The sequence below is a fragment of the Argiope bruennichi genome, chromosome 2 (genome assembly GCF_947563725.1).
Source record: "Argiope bruennichi chromosome 2, qqArgBrue1.1, whole genome shotgun sequence".
NCBI lineage: Eukaryota > Metazoa > Arthropoda > Arachnida > Araneae > Araneidae > Argiope > Argiope bruennichi.
The window spans coordinates 85,318,310-85,342,200 of NC_079152.1; the positions used below are offsets into that span (position 1 = coordinate 85,318,310).

General features: G+C 28.9%; 1 long non-coding RNA gene across 2 annotated transcripts in view; it reads right to left on the reverse strand.

Moving 5' to 3' along the window:
* Nucleotides 1-23,891, reverse strand: part of LOC129961818 (uncharacterized) — a 170,247-nt gene that overhangs the window by 13,449 nt on the left and 132,907 nt on the right. The window contains exons 2-3 of one of the 2 annotated variants that reach the window (XR_008783834.1): nucleotides 18,642-18,702; nucleotides 7,229-7,323 (exon numbers count right to left, since the gene is read on the reverse strand). This is a non-coding gene — a long non-coding RNA (uncharacterized LOC129961818). Of the gene's footprint in view, nucleotides 1-7,228; nucleotides 7,324-18,641; nucleotides 18,703-23,891 lie in introns of those variants that run through there. The other variant, XR_008783833.1, reaches the window with a different exon arrangement.

Below are 23,891 nucleotides of genomic sequence, written 5' to 3' on the forward strand. Positions count from 1 at the left end.
TGGTTTTCCGTACTCAATCGAAAATTAATGCTATTTAATGAAAATTAATTAAAAGTTTTTATATTACTACTCTACGATTACTTTTTATGTTTTTTTTGATAAAATGTATATCTATATTTTTAGCTCTTAACTTTTACTCTACTTTCAAATAACATCAAATACACTTTTTCAATTGATTGACGAAATTTCTCTCTATAATCATTTTACGTTTTCAAAATTCAAAGAACTTTTATTCATTTAAGTAAACAAACTAATTAGCATGATTAATTAACAAATTTCTTAAAATATAAATATTTGTCTCCTTATGTTTCTTAGTAAATAGATTTTGTTATACATTATAAACAAATTTAAATACAATATGAATTTGAACATCATGGTTAGCTGATGTACAACTGATCTGCAAACTAAACCTGTTTTGCTTTATACATTCATACAAATTTTAAAGAACAAAATCTCCACATGAAATATTTCCAGCCCATAAATCTAATCTTAAGATCATATTGTGATGACTTTTCATGAATTTCAGATAAAAATTTCACTTAAATAAATACAAAATATAAAATTAAAAAACTATTCAAGATGAAAATTTGCAGAATGCTCTAATTAAATCTGTGAAAACTTTAACACTCGTTGAATAAGGAATTCTCAATATCATGAGCTAGACCTCTTAAAGGAATGTAACGAAAATTAAGAAAAACATTGATAAACTCAGGAGATGAGCCTTAAGAATGCTTTTAATATAATTCTTAATATATTTTAAAAGTTAAAAAATTGTCTTTCAAACTCGGAAAACATAAATAATACAAAAGGTAATTTTATTTTATTTATTCAAATTTCCGAAATAATGAGTTGGAAAAAAAGAAATAATTTAATAAAATCTATGGGAAAGTGATTCGAAGTTCACAGGGTATCCAAAAAAATCTCCTAGTGTTTCCCGTTTATCAAAATAAATTTTATCTGGGCGCAGGTAAACAATGAGGACGTATATTTTCAAATGATAATTTGACGACAAAAAAGGCATCCGAGGTATTTAAGGTAAAAGAAAAGTATTTTTCCTTTTGAAATGCAGGCGCAAAAGCTTAGATAAAGACATTTTTTTTCAGCCTCAATAGTTAGAATTTTTTTAGAAGAATTAATATAACCTTTCGATTCATACATAACAAGTTAGAAAAAAAATATGGTCAAATCACAATTTTTTTATAGTTTTAAAATTCGATAATCGATGGAAATAAACTTGTTTTGAAAGTTTAGAGGTACAATGAAATATTAGGTGAAATTTCATATTAAAATATAAATTTAAAAAGAACGACACAAAAGACTTCATGAATTTATGCAATAATATTTCGTAATATACTCAAGCTAAAGAAATTCAAGTGGTAGAGAATATTAGAATATAGAATATAGAGATAAAACTGATTCCAATATTTGAGCCACCATAAATAGCTTTAGAAACATATTTAATAGGTTTTGTTCAAAAGAAATAAATAGGAATCATAACTAGATTTGAACGACCATTCGTAAGAGAAAAACGGGATCATCTAGGGTTTCCAAAGTCTAAAGAGTGCCCCCCCCCCCAAAAAAAAATATATTGCCTGTTTGCGAAATTCAAACGACGTCATTGATTGGATAGGATGAATAGATGCCTCCTAAAAACTGATACTATATTTCATAACAAAATAAAACAACCTGTAGAGAAACAACTTTATTACCAGGGAAGAAATTTGTGCTATTGAGAATTTACATCATTAGACTGAAGTAACGCTCAATGATATTAAACAATTTTAAAAAGTGTATGTACAATGAACGCTGGTTTTTTCTAATCATTGGTTGTTGATGATTTTAAAATTGTTTTGTTGAAGTGTAATAATGTCTGTGAGTGCTACCATAACTGCTATCATTTGTCGTCATTTTAGGAAATCCTCAATAATAATTTCAGCAAGATTCAATTTACTCTGTAAACAGTACTAAAATAACATTCGCAAAGTAAGCAAGCTTGAATCCTGCTCCTGTTTCTAAGTGTCAAATGAAAATGCATGATATCATAACAAACTTTAGTTTCAAGCCTCAAGATTAGTTTCTTACATAAAAATTGATATTTATAAACTTATTACCAAAAAGAGAAAAAGATCAAATGTTAGATGAATAGTTATGTCAGATTATTTAATTTCAATTTACTTTTTGTCACAGATAATGTTAATTATATTTTATTATAAATTAATAATCTTCAAAGCATAAAATTGACTTTTTTGTAATTATAAATATTTTATAAACTTAGCATATTGTTGTGAAGATAAGTTAGAAAAATTGGTGAAATATTTGAAAATCTATGCGAATCCGATATTTGTCTAACCCTCCGCATCAATCTATAAGTACAAACCTTCTAGACACACTTTATGAGTAAGCTTACAACAATTATTCTTTAATATTGTCCCTATCATTAAATTTTTTGCTCTTTTTCATATGCCAGTCCATGGAAGAAATAAAAAAAAAACTGTACTGACCAAATGGTAAGAAGTGTGTGCGATCATATTTCGAATGGAATTCCAACTTTCAAGGCACAGTTGCATGATTTTGTGTGCTGCACACAGTTGCATCTTTTTATAATAATGATTGCTGTATTGCTAATATGTTATGGAATGAAATGGAGTTGTTTCAGTTTTGCATAATAAACTACTGATATATAGATAAAGCTTGCTATAATGAATCCGTGACCCATAAAATGGGTCGCGAATTGTATAGTTTCGTCCAAATAACACAGTGAGAATTAAAGCTAAAATTTGCATAAAGGAATTTTATGAAAATCTCATTCTCTTAATTTTTAACTGAAAAGGGATGAATGTTTGACTCACAACAACAAAAATTAATCTGCAACAAATCCATATATACGATAGAGGAGTTTTGTATAAGCCTCTTATTCCAAAGTTGAGAACTGTATTGCAATTCAAAACGAGAATAGAATCACAATTTGTACCGATTTCCTAAAATTTCTATATTTTTAAAATTTATAATGCATTCATATAGTGTTTTCCATCAATATTTTCTAAAAAACGCAATATTAATGAGAAAAGCAGGTAAACATGACTTTAAAGGTAACTCAAAATTTGTTAAAATTGTCATCTCCTCAGAATCAGCATTATGTGAGAGATTATTTTCATTGTAATATAGAAAGTTTTGATTTACTGAGAAAAAAAAAAGTGCTAACAAATTTCACAAAAGATCCATTGAAAATCGCCCTTGCATCGCTTTGTCGAAAAGCTCAGGAAGAATTCAAACTATTGTTTACAAAAGCCACCTTGCTCTTTCCAGCCCGTATTCCAGCCTCTGATTTAAATTCCCTCTGCGATGTCATGTTGTTTGCAGAACGTGTTCGTTACAAAGAGAGAAAGTCGTACAAATGTCTCTATTGTTCGCCACTTTTTTTCTTTTTCAAAAGCTCAGGGAAAAGAGCAAGGAAAGAAAAACTTGTATTTAACCAGTTCATCATCAATCTTATGCCATACATCGAATCTCATTAGGGGGTGGTATACAAATTACTAGGTTGAAAGTGCATGATAAATAAATGATATAAGTAAGACTGTAGTAAGAGAAAAAAATAATATTAATAATGTTTTATTTTATCAAATAGAGCTACGTCACCAAAATTAGAACTTCCTTTTCCAATGCAGTTACGCAATCGGAATCGAACCAATATTTTCTGGATTTCAGATAATGTATTAAAAATTGTTCCTTAGTATGCATAATTAATGATATAAAATGAAGCTAGTTGCATCGTTGACTGCTTATGATGCAGCAATCAGTTTTAAAAAGAATGAAGCACTTGGATCTTTTTCCTAAAACTAAATGCATCTTAGAAGGCTTAATTTAGAATTATTATCCTGTAACAGTCTTTTCCGATTAATGAAAAAAAACCTACTTAAGATATTTTTTGAAGTAATATTTCTAATCCTTCAACAGATAAGAGGTATAGAATTGTTTCTGATTTTTTTTCATTTTGTATTTCAAAATTGAAATTATAACATTCATTTGAAATGCATTTATCAAATTTCATTTTTTATATTAAATTTTATTTTTCCATTTTTTTATAGATTATCGTTTTTTGATTAATACGTTAGAAATATAAATAAATTATTCTTTGTCCTAATATCATAATATCCTTTTACAATTAAATTATATTTTCAAAACAGCTTAAATTCAACAAATTGCATAAAATATTTCATTTGAGGGGTGGAAGTCCCCCCCCTTTTTCCCTTTCTTTTTCTTTTTAGTTTGACATATAAAATTATTACCAGTAACCTTCCTTTGCAATATGAACATTTTTAATTTTGAAAATGTTTTTGTTATTCTTAATATTGAAAGTTCTGTGGCTAACTATCATTAAGCTCCCGTAACACATTAACTTTCAGCGCTGAATTTCTTATAATATAATTTATATGAGCCCTAGCGACAATCAAGGTGTTAAAGAGTTCTTACATCCCTCTTGAAGTTCTTGTTCATGCCAATGAAAATTTAAATAATCACTTATCAAGAGGATAATGGCATCAAATTCCATGGGGAGGTTTAGAAATTAGATATAATTTATACTTTGTTTCAGAACATGGAATAATCAATTTGTATTTCAAGAGGTTCAACCTCAGTCAATCGGACCATTGTGGATGATATGAAACAGAAAACCTTCTACTGTACCCTTATTATCTCTTCTCCCTAGAAAACTAATACCAAATAGTTCAGAGTAAAGATAAGACAATATTTTCATGCATATGGGAAAAGCCTCCAAAGCAGAAACAGAATTATAACGCCAGCTTTACATAAATATCCTAGAATACATTACACTGTCAATTACGTTTGATTTGCTATAATGATTAAACCTTTAAATTAATGATCTCGAATTAGTATAAGTTTGGATTTATTAAAAGAAATTACAGGTATTCAGTGGAAAAGCAACTGAAACTCTTTGAGAGTGAGATATTATTTGCATATCTATTATTTTTACTAATTGATGTTAAACATTTAATATTTTGCATAAACTTTACACAGTACAATTTCAAGCGTAATATTATAGTTTAAATATCGCTCATAATATCGGTTTAACAGACAAAAAAAAACATCTTCTCCCACTATCTCTAAAAAGTTTAAGATTTACTAATCAAGAGAATGTTGTCAAAATATTTCCTGGACGATCACATGTCTAAATAAAACCCGTTAAAATGAAGATTTCATGAAGTTTCTATAAATATGAAATTTCCCAACTCATTTTGTAATGAATTAGGGATGAATTTCCATAAACAAACAAATATACGTTACTATTTTTTAATTTTATTGCTTTATTTTCATTCTTTCTCCATACTTTTGACCATTCAAACTTATAAATGACTTTTCAGTTATTGCTCTAGAAACCAATGCGGCATAAGTCAATGTCTATATTAAGATAAACTGATAATATACAAAGAAAAGTATTTTAAACTTCAATTTTAAAAAATATTTCAATGAGTGGAATGTTCTGGATAGTATGTTGAATTTTTTAACTTTGATCTTTTCTTAGGTTTTAATAAATGAAAGCTCTTTAGTATCATAGTTTAGTTCTGAAGAATATGTTAATGGTATTAATAAGATATTCATACAAAACCTTCAGAATATCACTCATTTAAGCAGTAGACAGCTCTTAATAGAAATTTTCTATCGATAACATTATAAATGTAAAGGAATTTACTTTTTCTAGAATAGGTCTTTTTCACATATTCGTTTGTGTAGGGAACAGTCTGCTTCGCAAATTTTATCTCCACCATTCATTCCCATTTAAGAAAAATCTTATCTCACATATTCTTTGCCAAGAATATGTCATGTGCCATCATTTTTCTCCTTTACAGTAGAAAAAACATGGCATGGTTTAAAGCAAAATGTACTCAAACCCCAAACGATAACAATCTGAAGCTAACCACTTGCTTAGCATCCGATCAAACAGATCTTGGGACGAATAAAGAGCTTCCAAATTGAAGGCCTCCCTGCCTCCCTCACATGTCACAAAAACAGGCGGTGAAAAATCGTTTGAGCTGTCTGACTGACCCTCGGATTAAAATTCTTGTCGCATGTGTGATTCACCCACCCCCCATTCCTCTTTTGTTAATTTTTTTCCACCTATTGCAGTTGTAGCAAATTCTGTATGCAGCTACATGTGCAAATTTTCTTGTTTGACACATGGTAACAGGAACATGACAGAATATCGCTCATTACGAAATGTGTGAAGGTGATTTCTTTTCTTTTTTGAGTGACTTATCTCGAGTGGAAGGAAATGCCTTATAAAATGTAACAAGTTAGAGTAATGTATCATTAATTCACAGTTGGCATCATATTATGCTTTCAGCATTACATTCATAGACAAGCTATGCTAAAATTGCTGTAATAAGCGTATGCTAAAGGCGTATGTTGCATTTATGAGGGATATTAGTTGAGACAGCTTTATTTATGATATACCATAAAATATCGTTAAGCCACTGGCTAGATAATATTCATAAGACTGACAACCACTGTTCTCTATGTATAACATTGTAGCAAAGAGAAGCAACTACTTAGTTTTATGACTAGCAATAAACTGCGTCAACGAATGTGAGGTATCATTTTAAAAGTTCCATTTTATAAATTCTGATGATTATCATCTCCTTCTTCCTCTCCAAATTTGTAAACGTTTAATGATATAACACTGTTTATCTATATTTTCATTTCTGGTATGGACCAAGAAAACAGATATAGAGGTAACAAACAAACACACAAAAAATGCGTTGGACAACGAAGAAGGCAGAGAACTAACTGACAGCAGTCGAGCTATTTGGAAGTCACTACAATTCGAATAATTTTAGAGATTTTCGAAATCAATAATTCATTATATAAAACTGAAGGGTATTCTCAGATTGTAGAAAAAAGGCGTAAAATTAGCGTAAAATTAGCTTATGATATTTTGGATATTTGAATTTGGATAGATGCTGAAATTGGTTCTATGATGCTTTAAGAAAGAACTTGTATTTCAAAATGCGTGCATTGTTAATAGCCCCGAAATGCATTTCTGCGTCTTTTTGCATAAAAAAAAAACATGCTTAATACCGTCATATTCTCAGTGTATATATGTTCTCTCGTCACTGAAGATAAGAAGTTTCTAAGGCTAAAGGGAGTAGATACAAATTAAATTCGAAAAAAAATTTTGTTTAAGTGAATCAAAGTGATGGTTACTTACCTACTATTTTATAGATTTTTCAGTCCAGATTCTTCAAGAATTTTATCGATATGCTATAAGTTAGAAATTGTCATATGTTATCTTTAAACTCTGCAATAAACCTAAAATGGAAAAAAATCCGTATTACCAACTTGTTAAAGCAGAATTGCATTTGTAATTTTTCTATGGTACTCCAACGTTCTATAGTAAATTTTGAGCTATCAGGTTGAAAATAATAGATTCGGAACCCGATTCCGCTAATGATCGCTTGTTTTGTTGGTTTTCACTGATTAAATTTGACGTCGGAGGCTTTTTTTTCTAGTGTACCGTGCAAGTTTTGAAAAGAGCTTTGCACATATAATATTTCGAGTACAGCTCAGAATTATGTAGTGTATTATAAAATAATCTCTATACTACTTCAAAACGGTATCTAACTATATGTACACAAAACTGATAGTTATTCAAGTTTTTTGATGTTTTTATTTCATTTATTTACTATATATATATATTTATTGGTTCGTCAAATAATTAAAAAAAAATTCTCTGTGAATTTTCGATATTGTACTGGCAGACAGTGTAACCCTTAAAAATTCACTGAAATAAAATACGTTAAATATGCAAGACATGCAAGTTAGAAAGAATAATAAAAATATTAATTCTCACAAAAGGTTCTAATTAGGTGTTATTTTAATTTTGGTTAGTAATTTACAAAGCGTTCCTCTTTTTTGAATTAGCTGAAAGCTTATATCTTTGGTCTTCATCAATTTGGTTTTGAAATATTCATTAGCTTTGCCAAATGAGAAATAGGCAGATAATACATGAATAATATTAATTTTCTTCATTCCTTTTGTGTCCTTTTACTTTATAAAAGCCCATTATTAAAGCGGGAGTGAGCATGGGCTGGGGGCTGGGTTTTTTCCATAATCTTTTTTTGTGCGTTCGTGCGTTCCCACCGATGAGATACGGTTACAGAATTAAGCAATATTGGATCATCTGCATTACTGATGCGCTGTAGTATCAGTCACAAAATGACACTTGTTTCGCTCATATGCGTACGTCGTGATTTACTAAATGGATTTTGAACCAGTTTTGAATTAATGACAAATCACTTTGTTGCTATTTTATGACATTTTATTAATTATTTATTTCAGAAGAATAATTAAAGACCGTAAAAAATCAATAAAATGCTCCAGTTTGCTTAAAGTAAGCAATTATTTAATTTATAAGAATCAGATATAAAAAAAACATATATTTCCCTTAAACTGAAAATATATTATTTATTAAATCCATATTATTCTGATGTGAATTTACATTGTCATATTTGTAAACGATGCAATAAAATCATTTTATATAAATGCATTACAACCTAAGCTACATTGATTTTTATATTAAAATATTTAAAATGTTATGATATCCTAAAAATATAATATATATTAAACATTTAATTCAAATAAAAAGAGAATTCAGGCATATGAAAATGAAAAATAAAGAAAATAGAAGGAGACTTTAGAAATTTCGACATACTTACAGAAAAATAGTCATGTTTTCACACAAGTTCAAAATAAATGTGTTCAAAAAATTAAAGATATCCTTTTAATCCAAAATCTCGCAATGCAGCGTCGTATTATACTATAAGGAGTCTTTAAGAATCTTCGTCAGAATTCGTAATGGGTTTCTGTTTTATTTTATGATATAAAAATATTTTAATAAAAAAATTTCAATAAAAATGTGATTTAGGGGTCCCTACCAAGCTTTAAAGTTGTGAAAATAGCAGAAAATTTCCAAAAATTAATTTATCTTCGCATAAAATTTGTAAATACATTAAAAATAGTCAATTTATCTGAAAAGAAGGCTGCTAAGATTGATAGAATTTAGCTGTAAATCAGTTTCTCTCTCTTTCATATATATAAAATTTTATTTTAAAAAGTTATCTAAACCTTTTAAATAAAAGTATTAAATAAATTGGCTGTATTTTATAGTATATCTTTTGTGACACTGCATTTATAATTTTCTAAAACAAAATTTTAAAAAAATTCATGGATGATTCTGAGTGAAGTCATTGTTATGGACATTATGGATAATACATTCTATAAAAATGTATGAAGATGGCACATATATAAAACAGCACTATACTTATATATTATTAAGTTATAATATACTCTCTTTCTCTGTGTATATTATATATATATATATATATATATTAGAGAATTATATAGCCAACGTCTGGAATAAATTTAATGATTTAATGTTGATGTTAAGTAATCATGATAACTTCAAGCCATGATTTTCGCTAATACTTCCTTTTATGTCCAACGGAATCGATTAATAAAAGTTTGAAAATATCAGCTCTAATTCTACATTTAAATTAAATTGATATAGCATATAATGAACCTTTTTAGTTCCAAAAGTCTTGTTCTTGGCCGATTTGGTCCTTTTTTAATGACTCCCAACCTTTCCAGAAAATATCCGCACCCAAACTATATACTTGAACATGACTCCCCCTCCCCCACAAAATGTTAATCCAAATCCGCTCGTGTAGTCAATAAAAAAAATGCTGAATACAAGAGAATGCATTTCCTCTTATTCTCATTTCCCTCTCACCTCAATTAGGAACTTCACCAGCATCTTCTAAACATTTAGAGGAATTATAGAGAATGCATAAATTTCTGATTTATTTGCCCCTTAATATATTGAACTCTTATTTAATGTTAAAAAGTAGTCACTCGTTTCAAAATAACAACAATTGTAGTCATCAGCCTTCTTGCATGATAGTTTAGTTCCTTATAGGAACAAGGGGTATTATTCTCAGACTGGCTTTGATTGATTACCAAATATCATTTATTTTCAGTGCGATAAATCTTATCTATAAACTTCTGAACTCGTATAGCACTAGTTAATGAAAATGTTGATATAATTGTCTCAATCCAAATGGTGTCTTAAAATGGGAATTAAGAGAAGAAATAAAGCTACAATGGTTTAGATAAATGATACATGTCTAAATAAAGGAAGAATAATTTATGATTTATTCCTAACCCAGAAATAAAAAATAAGAAAATACCATCCACTGATAGTAGAAATTATATCAGGATATAGGAGATTTCCTGCATATTTCCAAATATTGGAAGAATGCAGAAAAATAAATGCATCTGTTTAGGAATTGGAACTATTTCATTATTGAATGGACTTCATACTAATCTCGGATTTAAAAAAAGAATCTGAAAACTGAAAATGATGCCTTAAATACAGTACTAATGGTCCCATATAATCTTAAAATACTGAAGGACATGATTTTAAAAATCGTTCAGTTTTTTGCCAGCTATTTGAAAGTTTTAAATAGGTGGATTTACTTGGATTTCTTTAGTTGCTCAACAAAAATTTGGAGGAATATTGAGACTTTTTGTGGAGTGGTGGTTTGCTCCACATTTAACAGGATGGTAAGTGTACGGGAAGATGAGGAGGAAGGTCAGAGATTGACCACTTTGACAACAGAGTTGACTAAGGGACAACTGCCTCGAAGAATCAGCCAGTATTATGGACAGATTATGTTAAAGGCAGCAATCAGCTGCAAAAAATCCTGTCGATACTACCTCGTTCAGTGGTGGCGGTGTGATTGGCTGTACATAAGAAGAAGTAGCACTAGTCAATGATTTAGTACAAACGCGACTGAGCGTATTTACAATTATCTTTTAAAATATTTCGACCGATAATCAAAGGCATAATGGATTGATGGCTAAGTGTGGGCTCTTAAATTTTGAGATCAAGAGTATGAAATGAGTTCATCACAGAACCCATTATGAAAGTTTGGTATGCGATATATGCAGTCATAGTCATTACATGTTATATTGCTCTCATCTTGTTGTGTAGCGAAAATTTGCTGAATTATTTACCATTCAAATTTTGTTTCGATAATTTAAAAATTTCAATGTCAATTTCGAATCGCTTTTATGGAAAATTAAAAAGAGTTATTGGTGGATTTAAATAGTTTGCGATCCTTTCCTTGACAGTGCATATTTTGAGGCGCCTCTTTTAATAAATTGGTCAATACTCATTTTTTATATTTCAATACAATTTTTATCTTAATCGGCATATTAATGATTTATACTTTGGGCTATATTTTGTAGCTTATTAGCTATGTGAATATCTCTTTATTTATTTTGACTTATGTCTGAAAGACATCCAAATTTATATACAATAATATTTAAGCTGATGTTGTATTTATGAATACTAACCTAATTATTTATTCTTGTCATAATATCATAATTTATAATTCATAGAATCTGGTTTTTTTATTGTTGTTTAAAGAAACTAAGTTAATAACAAATTTTTACTCAACATGCTTGCTGCCCTCTTTTGACTCAGCGCTCTAGGAAACTAAGGTAGAAATACACTATTAAAAAGAGGTATAAAAGAAATAAAATTGATGATAATCAATCGATGCATTTTATTTTAGATTTGTTATACAAATATATTATTAAAAAACAAAAGAATTATTAGAAAAATATTGGACATTTGAGCTTTTGGTCCAAAGTACCTTAGCATGATAAGATTAAGTTTGATTTTACATGTAAAAAGAAATTTAAAAAAATTCTTTGTCAGCAATAAACATCGAATAAAAAAGAAACTCGAACAATAAAATTAAGTTTACTAGGGCAAAGGCAAAATTTAAGTATATTAATAATGCTAAGAAAAATTTAAATATATTAGTAATACAAAGCAAAATTAGACCAAACTGAAACATTGAAAGCTTTTTGTTGATTTTTTTTCTCTGGTTACCTCTCCATTTAGTGCTTTAGTAAAATTCCGATTGCTTACTTTTTAAATGTTTTCTTCAAATAAATATGAGTCTTTATTAAAAAGAAACAAGAAATGATTTAAAACTTATTAACAAATTATGATCTTGCTTTACAAGTACAGAAAAAAATTTAAGTGCTATTAATTGATTAGTTAATATTGCATCAGCCATTGCATCTTATACTTAATGATTTTTACATCACGCTATTTTCAGAAAGAATATCGACTTAAAACTCTTATCACGTTAAAAATCATTATCTTATTACTAAAACTTATTAAACTTCTCAAACTCAAACTTATTACTAAATCTACTTTCTTTTGCCTAATATGCCAAGAAAAGATTTTTTTCTAATTTATAAAAACCACAGAACATAACCTAAAACAAAACAAAAAATTGAGCCCTGAATTGAACAATCTTTGCTAAATTGACACCTTCAATTACGGTGGGGAACGGGAGAAATCCGAAATCGAAAATGCAGCCGTGTCTTCCCTTGATGATGAGCAATGGCTTCTTTTAGCGATAGGATCTGCCGCGAGCTTTAGTGTTAAAGTCCAACCCACGATCTGCTAATCACGCCGCATACAAATGCGGGTCTGGCCGCGGAGGGGTCTATTCCAAATCAATTTGCGAAAGCGTTCCCACTTGTCCGTTCTTTGCTTTCACTATTAAGGGCTGAGATTCTTAACCTTCTAGAAATCGGGACCAACTTCCCATATCAGTTATAATCGCTGTCCCCTTTGCAATGCATTTGGGAGTTTTAGATAATTAATAGCATATATTTTTGTGCTGCATAATTTTTTAAAGGTGTTACCTTAACAATATAAGTAAACATGTTTTAGCAGATGCTTGGTCTAAAAGAACAGACTTTTAAAATTTTAATTTCACTTTATTTTATCCCGAGAGTTATAATTTGTTCAAGAAACAAAGGATCATAAAAGATGCATCAGTCTACATCGCGACACATACGCCTTCAATGATTTTCAATGATGTCAATGATGAATTTGTATCCTTCAATGATTTTACTATCAGATTTTGATAGAGATTTCTTTCATACGTGTCGACTTAGGGAAGGGAATCTTAGGTATCTTTAAAAGAATTGTAAAAATTAGGGATTTTTATCCCTTTGCTCGGAATATGAAAAAATTCATAGATCAGCAGTTTTATCAAGCGCGTGTTAAAAATAATTAAATAAAAAGTGGGAATTACATTGGGAAATAAGAGAACATTTTATAATGAAGTTAATGTGTGATAAATTAAGGTAAATTAATTAAATTTTAGATTTTAAAATATCATTACACGCGCACGCGAGCGCACACACACACACACGTTTCGAAATCTGTGTTTTATTATTTATTAGCCGCCTTTGGTGACCAGCCGGTTCGCCAATCTTAATGCTCGTTAAAATTTTAATAATTAAATATTTTATGTAATTCCTACTTTAATAGCTTCTTCATCAAATATTTTAAAGCTTCAAATTTTGATAGTCATGTACTTCACTCATAATAATATAAAGTCCTTCAGCCATAACATAATATGTATCTCTCTCATTTTCTGTTAGTTCCGGTAGAATTTATGCTTAAAATTAAAATGGAAATGACTAAACTGCAATTAATATAATAATATTTTTTACTGAAATAAAGCATTTTTTTAATAATATGATTACTGATAATAGAGTCACTGAGCGTTTAAACTTTATGGGCACTAAAGAATATCTTTCTTAAGTTATGTAATATCTCAAGAATTTGTCGACAAAATTTTCTCAGATTCATCATGAACAGATAGATTCATTAACAATGTTTAATTTTAAATGCATCAAACTTTAAGAAAATAAAATGAATCGTTTAAAATAATCGGTCGAAAACAGGTTTAAAGAAACTACTTAAAAAACGATGTACTTAAAACTATAAGCATATACAAAAAATATATAACTAACATAAATACAATTTACTTACAAAAGCATGCAACTAACCCAAAAATAATTTAAATCATCAGTTGATAACGGTTGTCATGGGAACAATGAAAACACAAGGCGCATGCGTTTTCTTCGCCAGTTACGTTAACACAAATGCGTGAATTTTTCTATGCCAGTTGGGGTAACGCTATGCAGATTATACATTTTTAATTTCCTTTATTCTGTGTTATTTTAATTCAAAAGTACTTCAGAATGAATCTGAAACATGGATTAATTAACAATGTATAATTTGAAATGCATAAAACATTAAGAAAATAAACAGAATCGTTTGAAATAATCCGCCGAAAAATGTTAACCCTAGCCTCATTACTGTTGGGAGAAAAAAAAACTGAACCCTTACTCATTTGGCGGTGGGGGAAATGGAAGATTTTTTTTGGCGGGAAAGTTGGCGGTGGGGAAAATGGAAGATTTTTTTGGCGGGAAAGTTAGTTTTTAATTAATAATTAAAATTCTAATTAAAATTTCAAAAAAAGGGACCCCAGGTGCACATTCCCGACCTCTAAGGTATACATGTACCAAATTTGATAGCTGTATGCCAAATGACCTGGCCTGTAGAGCGCCAACACACACACACACACACACATTGAGCTTTATTATAAGTATATAGATTTTAATAACTTCCTTGAATTATCGGTTTTGAATGAATGTATAAGAGTATAAAGTAATATTGTTCCGGATACTAATAATAAATACATCATTTTCAACACGTCTCTTCATTTCATTTATTTTTATTTATTAATTATCTACACCATTCTGAATAACTATTTCTATTTTTAAAAAACATACGAAGAACTGTTTGTTTGCTTCTATATTTATTGAAGCGAATGCAGAAACGAGTGTTTTTAATCTGTTCTTTCAAAGGTTATTTCATTTCATAATCAGAGTTTGAACTTTAAACCATTTAAAATATTTGCTTGTTTTAGAATGAAAATATAATTTTTAAAATTAAACTAGAATATGGCTTATAGTTTTTTTTAACGGAACAAAGTTATTTCAAAAATCATTAGATCACATTAATTTGATATAATGGATTCTTTAGGTGATTTTATCATTCCATTCCATGATTTATGTTTTCGTTCAAATTCTGTCTTTTTCTTACTTTCATCATGTTGTGTTCCAGAAATTATGCAAAAAAAAAAAAAAAAAATGCAGTGAAAATTTCCAGGTGATAAAGTACATGAGGATTTTAATTACCTCATTCAACGCTTCTAGTAAAATAGGCAAAATTCGGCAAATGGTTTTATCTGAATAGCAGAAGTGTTTTAAGTTTTATATTAAATTTTTGTTATATTTATTTCATTAATTTTATATTTATTTATTGTTTAATAATATCTATTTGGCTCAATTTATTTTTAGTACAGGAGAACTCTTTATGCTAGTGTTATTTTCATTTTTACTTTCTCGTATAAGCAGTATAGAGAAAATATAGTAATCGTCAGAACATTCGCACTCGAGATTTTGGTGAATCTTCACGTTTTAAGCCTCCCTGAGTTCGTAAAACACATTTTTAGAAAATGACCGTCCGTCTGTTTGGCTATCTAAGAGGAAGATAATTCAAAAACGCTACATTTTTGATATTCGATCTACTGTCTTTACACTAAAGTTCCAGATTTCTATCAAATTCTGTGTAAAATCTGCTCAGAGGAAGCCCGTTTGTTCAAATATAAATTAACACGATAATTACAAAACGAAGGGAGCTAGACAGGTAGATAGAATTCGGTGCACCGAGTTAATACTTTTAGTTTAGTTTAGTTATATTAACGTCCCGTTGTAAAGCAACACTAGGGCTATTTTGGGACGGACCTCGTCATTTTAAACCACGGCCAGATGACGAGGGCGACACCTGAGATGGCAGCCCTCTCTTCACACCACACCACACCAGCGGGAGGACGGTTGGCATGACGGATTTAACGTGCAACAGACCCTCTTACACGACGGTTCTTCGATGGAATCGGGTCTCGAACCCGCAACCCTACGGCTCACAAGCCGAGACCTTACCACCAGGCCACCGCGGCCGTTAATACTTTTAGAGTACACACATATCAAATTTTGAACGAAATCTAACAAGAAATTGACCATCGGTAGGTCTATAGAAAGATGTAAACGAGCTAACTCAAAAACGCAAGGACTTAAATATATCAAATTTGTTACCGGATTTTGCGGCTACAAGCGCATTTTTGTGTCAAATTTTGCATTCAAACAGTGGATAAAAACGTGTCTAAAATAAAAAAACGATTTTTGCATGTTATTAAATCGTTTCTTCCCTTCAAGTTCGATCACTATTATTTTAAAGTTCATTCTGCTTCATTTGTGGTGGTGTGTATATATATATATATATATATATATATATATATTGCAACATTCCCCGTTTCCCAGTACTGATAAGACATTGTGTTGTACTGATTCAGTGTGTCGTCGCTGTTATTTACTAAACTCATTGAGATAGCCAGATGGTGGATCTTTTCACCAGGGTGGTCTTGCATCTGTTCATTAGCGACTACAATGAAAGACCACATATGGAATTCCTCGTCCCAGAGGTATTGATAGTACCTTCAAAGAGAAAGGGGTGTCCAAACATCTGGATGCTAGATGTTTCTCTTTGTGAAAGGACCTTCCCACGACCCACTGGCGTTGCTGAGAGAACATATGGCTGAACCCCGACTGGCCGAAGGAGAGCTCAAATGACCAATTTAAATTAAAAGGCGGAGATTGTCGCCGAAATAAAGCGCTGCGAATTTTTTTGGAGTAGAGAGAAGAAACGAATTGCAGGAACTGTTGGACTACCCCCACGAGTTCGGAGTCTGAGAAACTACCTCTGGAATGGTCGTTTTGACGAGATGAAGAACTGAATTTCAAGAAAAACCTTCGACTTCGACTGTTGTATCTCCTACTACAGGTGTAAATAACTATTTATTTAACCAAGATTAGAACAAGTTGTTCTTTATATATGACTGTAAAACAAAGAAATGTTTGGAAATTTTGCTTTGGAAATTTTGTCTAGATTATAATATATATATAATACGAAAATTCACATTTTTTTTATTTCTGTAATCTGTACTCGCAATATTTTGTAGAAAAACCACAACGAGGAATTTAAATAAGGAATGATATTTTAAAAAATCCGATATTAATTAGATTTCGAATACTATTTCAAAGTAGTCAGTACAAATTCAATAACTCAGTCAGCCTAATTATTTGTACAAAATTGAACAAATTAGAATTTGTAATGTGTCATTTTTCGATAGGTGAATCAAATATCATTTGTAATCTTAGTATGTTACAATTTATTGCTTGGGCTTGGTTGCCATTGAAGCTCAAATCTGTATATGAACATGATTTTACACGCACAGAATTACAATTAAATATATTAGATGGGAAAAAAATTGTGTCATAAAAAAAAGATATCATCTAAATCAAGGTACATCATTTGTTTGAGTCCTGTGGGAAATAAAGGAAAGCAGTAATTTTGATATTGGTAATTTGGTAGGATTTTTTTTAACTTACTGGTATCAGAAATTATATTTTATTTTTATCGAAACATAATGTTACTAAACTTAAAAAACAATTTTAATATGCTATATAGAGGTCAAAGAAAATACTCTTAAAAAAAGAAAGCCGCTGACAAAAATACAACATGAAAATAAAGTACAGAAAATATCATATGGAAACAAAACGAAATATTCATTAAAAAATAAGAATGCACAACAAGCAAGATCGAAATTTTGCTTACATTATTATATCAGGGCCTTGTGATTTCACAATTTCATTTTGATCTTTACATTTTTCGTACTAATTTTTAGTGCAACTTTTTAAATCTTTTATTTTATTACATTCCAAAAGATCTGCGAGCCATTTTTTTCAGGTAAGTTATAAGATTTTCTGCGAGCATTTTGCAAAAATAAATAAATATGAATACATTCGTTTCCTTTTATCAAATGGGTGGAATTCCCACTTGCATCAAGCAGCATGGAAATCTCATCTCGATTATTCAACATACTATCATGCTATTAGTCACACTATTATCATTATTACTTTTATAGATTAAATTATCGATTGATTTAAACAATATAATAAAATCTTTAATTTTTAATAGCTTTGAAATATATTATTTTTTTTAATCATCACGCAGATGCATGCAAATTTTTTTGGATGCAAAAATTTTAACAAATGTTGTTATGTTAACTTAATATGTTAATAATATGTTAAAATTTTAACTTAACTTATGTTAAATATTAACTTGCCAAGCACTTGAAGCCATTGAACGGTTCACAAATCTTTTATTTTGAAGAATGAAGGAAAATAACTTTTCTTAATATGATTTAGTTAGTTATTATTCATAATCTCGCCATGAATATAAGAAATATTTCTTACTGGAAATGCCCAGAATTTTCCTGATTATATACATAACAGCGACATCCTGCAGAACCACAATATGCCCCCAAAGGAAACACACTATTAGAATTTCTATGGAGGAGTTGGATCCTCTTGTTCAGTTATAGTTATAAAGAAGGATAGTGGCAAGTATTGTTAAAACTTCCATTTAACCCCAACCCTTTCCGGGGAAGGGCAATATAAAGGCAACAAATATTATTGAAATGTTGACTTACTGTCAGAAATATACTACAAAGGAAATAATTAAGGCAGAAATGATACATTGCGAAGCATTTTTGACTTACCTCTTGAGGAAGGAAGCACCTGCGATCAACTTTTCGCCCGGAACATTGTTAGAACTTGCAGCTGAAAAAATACATGAGAAAAAATTAGGTATTTATTTATAAAATTTTAAAAGTTATTAATTTCAAATATTTATATAAAAAATTCTAATTAACAAATTTAAGTAATTATGTTAATAGACAAAAGTGGTTTAAAGTCGTGATTTCTTAGAGGCTTTTAAAAACGATTTAAATTAAAATTAAAAAGAAAAGACACGGGAAAAAAGAAAATATTAAATACAAAAGGCTTATTCATGAGATACGAAGGGATTATCAATAAGTAACATATAATTTTGAACAATATAATAAATTCGCGGGAGTGTTTTCTCCAGAGCTTTCTCATATATTCTCCAATAAATGTCTTATCTCCCTTCTTCCACATAAAGTTGAGGACCACATAAATTGGTGTGGGTACAGCTACGAATAACTTGTGTGGAATTAGTGAACGATAGCAACGAAAAATAGACCTTTAGAGTGATTCTGGCATTTTTTTAAATTTTTTTTTAATTCTATCGAGAGAATATGTATTTGACGCCTTTTTGCAGGTCGTTTGTCACTAACATTTGATTCGAAATTATAGTTATTGTCCCAAAATAACTTAATAATTTTGATTGATTTAAATCCATGCGTTTATGAGTTATTACGTTTACATGGCTGCGACAGATGGATAACCATTTAAAGATTATTTGGTTAAATTTGATAAGTATCGATATAGATGCTGTACCTGTGTATAAAATTCAGTTTATACCTGTTCTTTCTAAATCACAAATTTCTGAATATTCATATAAATAATCAAAATGAAGCTTTAAAATTTAATTAAATATCTACAAAACATCATCTATTAAAAATTTTCTAATTTGTTTTTTTTTTGTTTTTTTTTGCAAAACATTTTTATGGTTTAACTGTTGTTACAAATAAGGTGATGCTCAAAAGATCTATATGATAATATTAAATATCGTTTCCTTAGTTAAAAGACATCGTTATATATATATATATTATATATATATTGTATGCACTTTTAGTGCGTACCAAAAGCACATTTCAAACTTTTTTAGAGATAGGCATAGACTTCCATTTGGAAATATGCTTTAAATAAAGTAAGGAATTATATTATTTGAGTCAAAAAAATTACACCTTTAAAAAGAATTATGGCATATTCAAACTCCGGTTTCTATCAAACATATTTAATTAAATAATTCTGATACACTGAACAAATAGCTTTTATTCATCTGTAACCACATTTGACCGAGGAAATAAAGGCTTAAATTTCAGTACTTTAGGTCATTTTATTCGTGTCGAGGAAAATCAACCAATCAATGAATGCTGTTCCACCTAGATGAGAATTGATTAGTCTTAAAATAACGAAACAAAGATCTTATTCAATTTTTTTATACCCATTTCACAACTTTTGAATACAAAAGTTGCGAAATAGGTGCAAGTTGTGAAACAGGAGAATAAGTTCAAAACTAGTGAGCATTCTCCTAAATAGTTTTGGAAGTTGTCGATTGTTTATTGTAAATAGTTTGGAATTTGTCGATTTTGCTTAAATAATATGCAATATATCAGTGTCATATAGAAGTACAACTTTCACATATTCTTCTACGATTATGTATTTCATACTTCCCATCCTTCCTTTTCTTCCTTGTAAAGACTTCGTTCTATTCAATTCTTCCCCTAGAATCTCTCCTGTTTGACTTTTGTTAACCCAAAAGATTGATAGGAAGAGCCATAATAATAAAAGCCGGCTTAGAAGTTAGCCTTTATGCTCATTTTACAGTAATGAAATATCTTTAGATTGCAGTTATTAGAAGCAAGTAACGTAAATTACAACAAGAAATTAGACAGAACACAAAATGACATCAGATTTCTTAAAAGAATATTCTGTGACTAAAACTTTCACTAACTTTGGGTGTCTTCAAACATATGTCTTGTTACTTTAGTTGAAACTAATTCCCTGAACAATCAAATGGATTATAACAATAAGTAAATTTAGTTCATCTTTCAAGTGAAATACAAGAATTTGAATTGCACAAAAATTTTTATCAGAAACGTACTTTTACTTTATAAAGTTTGCAGCATTTATTTTAATTCATATAGTTGATAATTAATTAAATTTCATTTATTTCCTTTTTTTCTGATTTTTAGTTAGAGATTTGAAAGAATCTATGTAACAAGCAGAGAAAGATATTTTTAAGGGAGAATTCTAGTAGAATAAATTCTTAAAAATTTACTTTCAGATCAAAATAGTTTTAAAAGCTCAAAAATTGGTTATACGATAAACAAAAAGAAAGACATGATATATCAAAATAATCCAGTAGTTTTACATATTTTTACGAACTACATACAATATTAAATGGAAAATGTTGAAAAAAATTTTAAAAATTCTAAATAAAGTTTTACGGTCCACAAAATATAATTCAATCATTCATCACTGATGTAGAAAATGTCCTCTTTGGAATATTGCTCATCAAAAACTCCAGCAGATCTAAATTATAACATATTTGATCTAAGATCTAAATATACATATAAGATCTAAATTATAACATAATATAAAATTATAACATATTTGAAAATCAATTTCCTCTAAAGCAAGCAGCTTTAACAGTCATACAGTATTAAAAAGCAAATATTAACGAAAATATGATAAGAAATTTCATGGAATTTCAAATATACTTTATCTAAATGTCATTCCACAAAATGTCAAATATCTAAATGTCATTCCACAAAATGTCAAATATCTAACTGTCATTCCACAAAATGTCAAATATCTAACTGTCATTCCACAAAATGTCAAATATCTAAATGTCATTCCACAAAATGTCAAATATCTAACTGTCATTCCACAAACAAATATTTTTATTCTGAATTTTTCATTATAATTTTCGTTCTTTTTTTTTCACATCAACCCTAGGCTGCTGGTATTTTTTAAAAATCTTTTTCATAAGAATTATCGCATTCTTTCTCATCATTTACCTTCATAAAATTTGGAAAGCCTTCCTTGATCTGCATTTCAATTAGGCTTTAGAATCTTGGTTTGTATTAAATAATCATACTGAGAACAATAGCAAAAAGAAAAATACATAAATATAATAAAATAAATAATATTTAAAAAAGAAAATAAATAAAAATAAAAAATTAAAAAAAATGTGAATTTTTATGAACGCATCTAAAATGTAATTTTTTTTAAACTAAGCATTAAAACATAAGTTCTGATCACTGTATGAAAAAAACTTCCAACAACATAAAAATTTGCTTAATTTAAAATTCTAGCTGAACAAAAATCTAACCTAGCTAGTTTAAATTAAAATTCTTGCTAAAAGTTCTGTTAGAAGGTAGAATCCTTTCCAAATGCAACTTCAAGAAGTACAAATCAGCTCTAGAATTGTAAATAAAATTCTCCCTAAAATACAAAGATTATTTTAAAAAATACAATGAACGCTTTCCTGAAAAAGGAATTAAAAAGTACAATAGAAAGCTTTTCGTTTGAAGTTGTCGGATTGTAACATTGTCATCTCTTGTCGTTCTGAAGATCATCTCTTGCATTCAAGGTCATATCGTAACAAAAATAAATATACTTAACTTTTACAGAGAATGAAATAGTTATAATGTAAAAGTAATTTTGAAGCGAAGATTACATCTAAAATAAAACTTTGAATTACATTAATACTATTTTGGCTTCCTGAGAATAGACTTCTGAAATGAAGAAATTTTCATCTTTCTTGTCGTTCTGAAGGTCATCTCTTGCACTCAAGGTCACATCGTAACAGAAATATACTAAACTTTTGCAGAGAATCAAATAGTTACAATGTAAAAGTAAAAGTAATTTTGAAGCGAAGGGTACATCTAAAATAAAACTTTGAATTACATTAATACTATTTTGGCTTCCTGAGAACAGACTTCTGAAATGAAGACATTTTCATCTTTCTTGTCGTTCTGAAGGTCATCTCTTGCACTCAAGGACACATCGTAACAGAAATATACTAAACTTTTGCAGAGAATCAAATAGTTACAATGTAAAAGTAAAAGTAATTTTGAAGCGAAGGTTACATCTAAAATATAAGTTTAAATTAATTAATACTATTTTGGCTTCCTGAGAACAGACTTCTGAAATGAAGACATTTTCATCTTTCTTGTCGTTCTGAAGGTCATCTCTTGCACTCAAGGTCACATCGTAACAGAAATATACTAAACTTTTGCAGAGAATCAAATAGTTACAATGTAAAAGTAAAAGTAATTTTGAAGCGAAGGTTACATCTAAAATATAAGTTTAAATTAATTAATACTATTTTGGCTTCCTGAGAACAGACTTCTAAAATTAAGAAATTTTCATTCATTTTTTTTTTTTTTTTTTTTTTTTTGGTAAAAAGAAAATATTTTGTGCTTTCTCTTTCTGTATATTTACAGTGATCGTACTTTTCTAGTCGAAATTAAGAAAAATGCGAAAAATAAAAGAAATTAAGCAGTTTGGTACTTGAATAGTAACATCATTCTAATCATAATTATTTTGAATTAGGAAGTGCTGTTTAGAGGAACAGTTAGTTAGATTCTGTTGGACTTAAAGTGAATAAATTTTAAATTTTGATCGTTCTGTTCTATAAATAAAAATTTTCAGAGAAAATAATACAAGTAATTCTTTTTTCGTACGCACTTTTTCAATTGACGTTGTTCCTACGCATTTAATTTCTGCATATTTAATGTATTAAACCCTTTACTTGATGTACGAGCCACATCGTGCATATAATTACACCATTTTTAAACTGAAAATAAAATAATTAATTAATACTCTAACAAGATATGAAAATGATTTTTAATTCATTAACATCTCAAGTGTTCTATAGATTCTTATTTGTTTAAATACGACTGCACTATCTTAAATTAACAGATAGAAGAAAAAAAAATTACCCAACTCAGAGAGTAAAAAATTTCTGTATTGCTAATTTGGGAGTAATTTAAAGCGGCTGGAGTGTATTTCATTTACAGCCTTAAATTTAAATTATCTGCTTGCGCAATTAAATAAGCCATACATCGTCTATAACTTCGTCACTAAATAGGAAAGTAAGGATGAAGATGTCCTTCTGAAAAATGAACGAAAACATAAGAAAAAAACAAATTTAGAAAAATTAATCTCTGAAAGTAAAATAAGATAAAGCAATTTGGTTTAAAAAAATAATTACTTCACATTTAAATAAATATATTTCCATGATATAAAAGTAA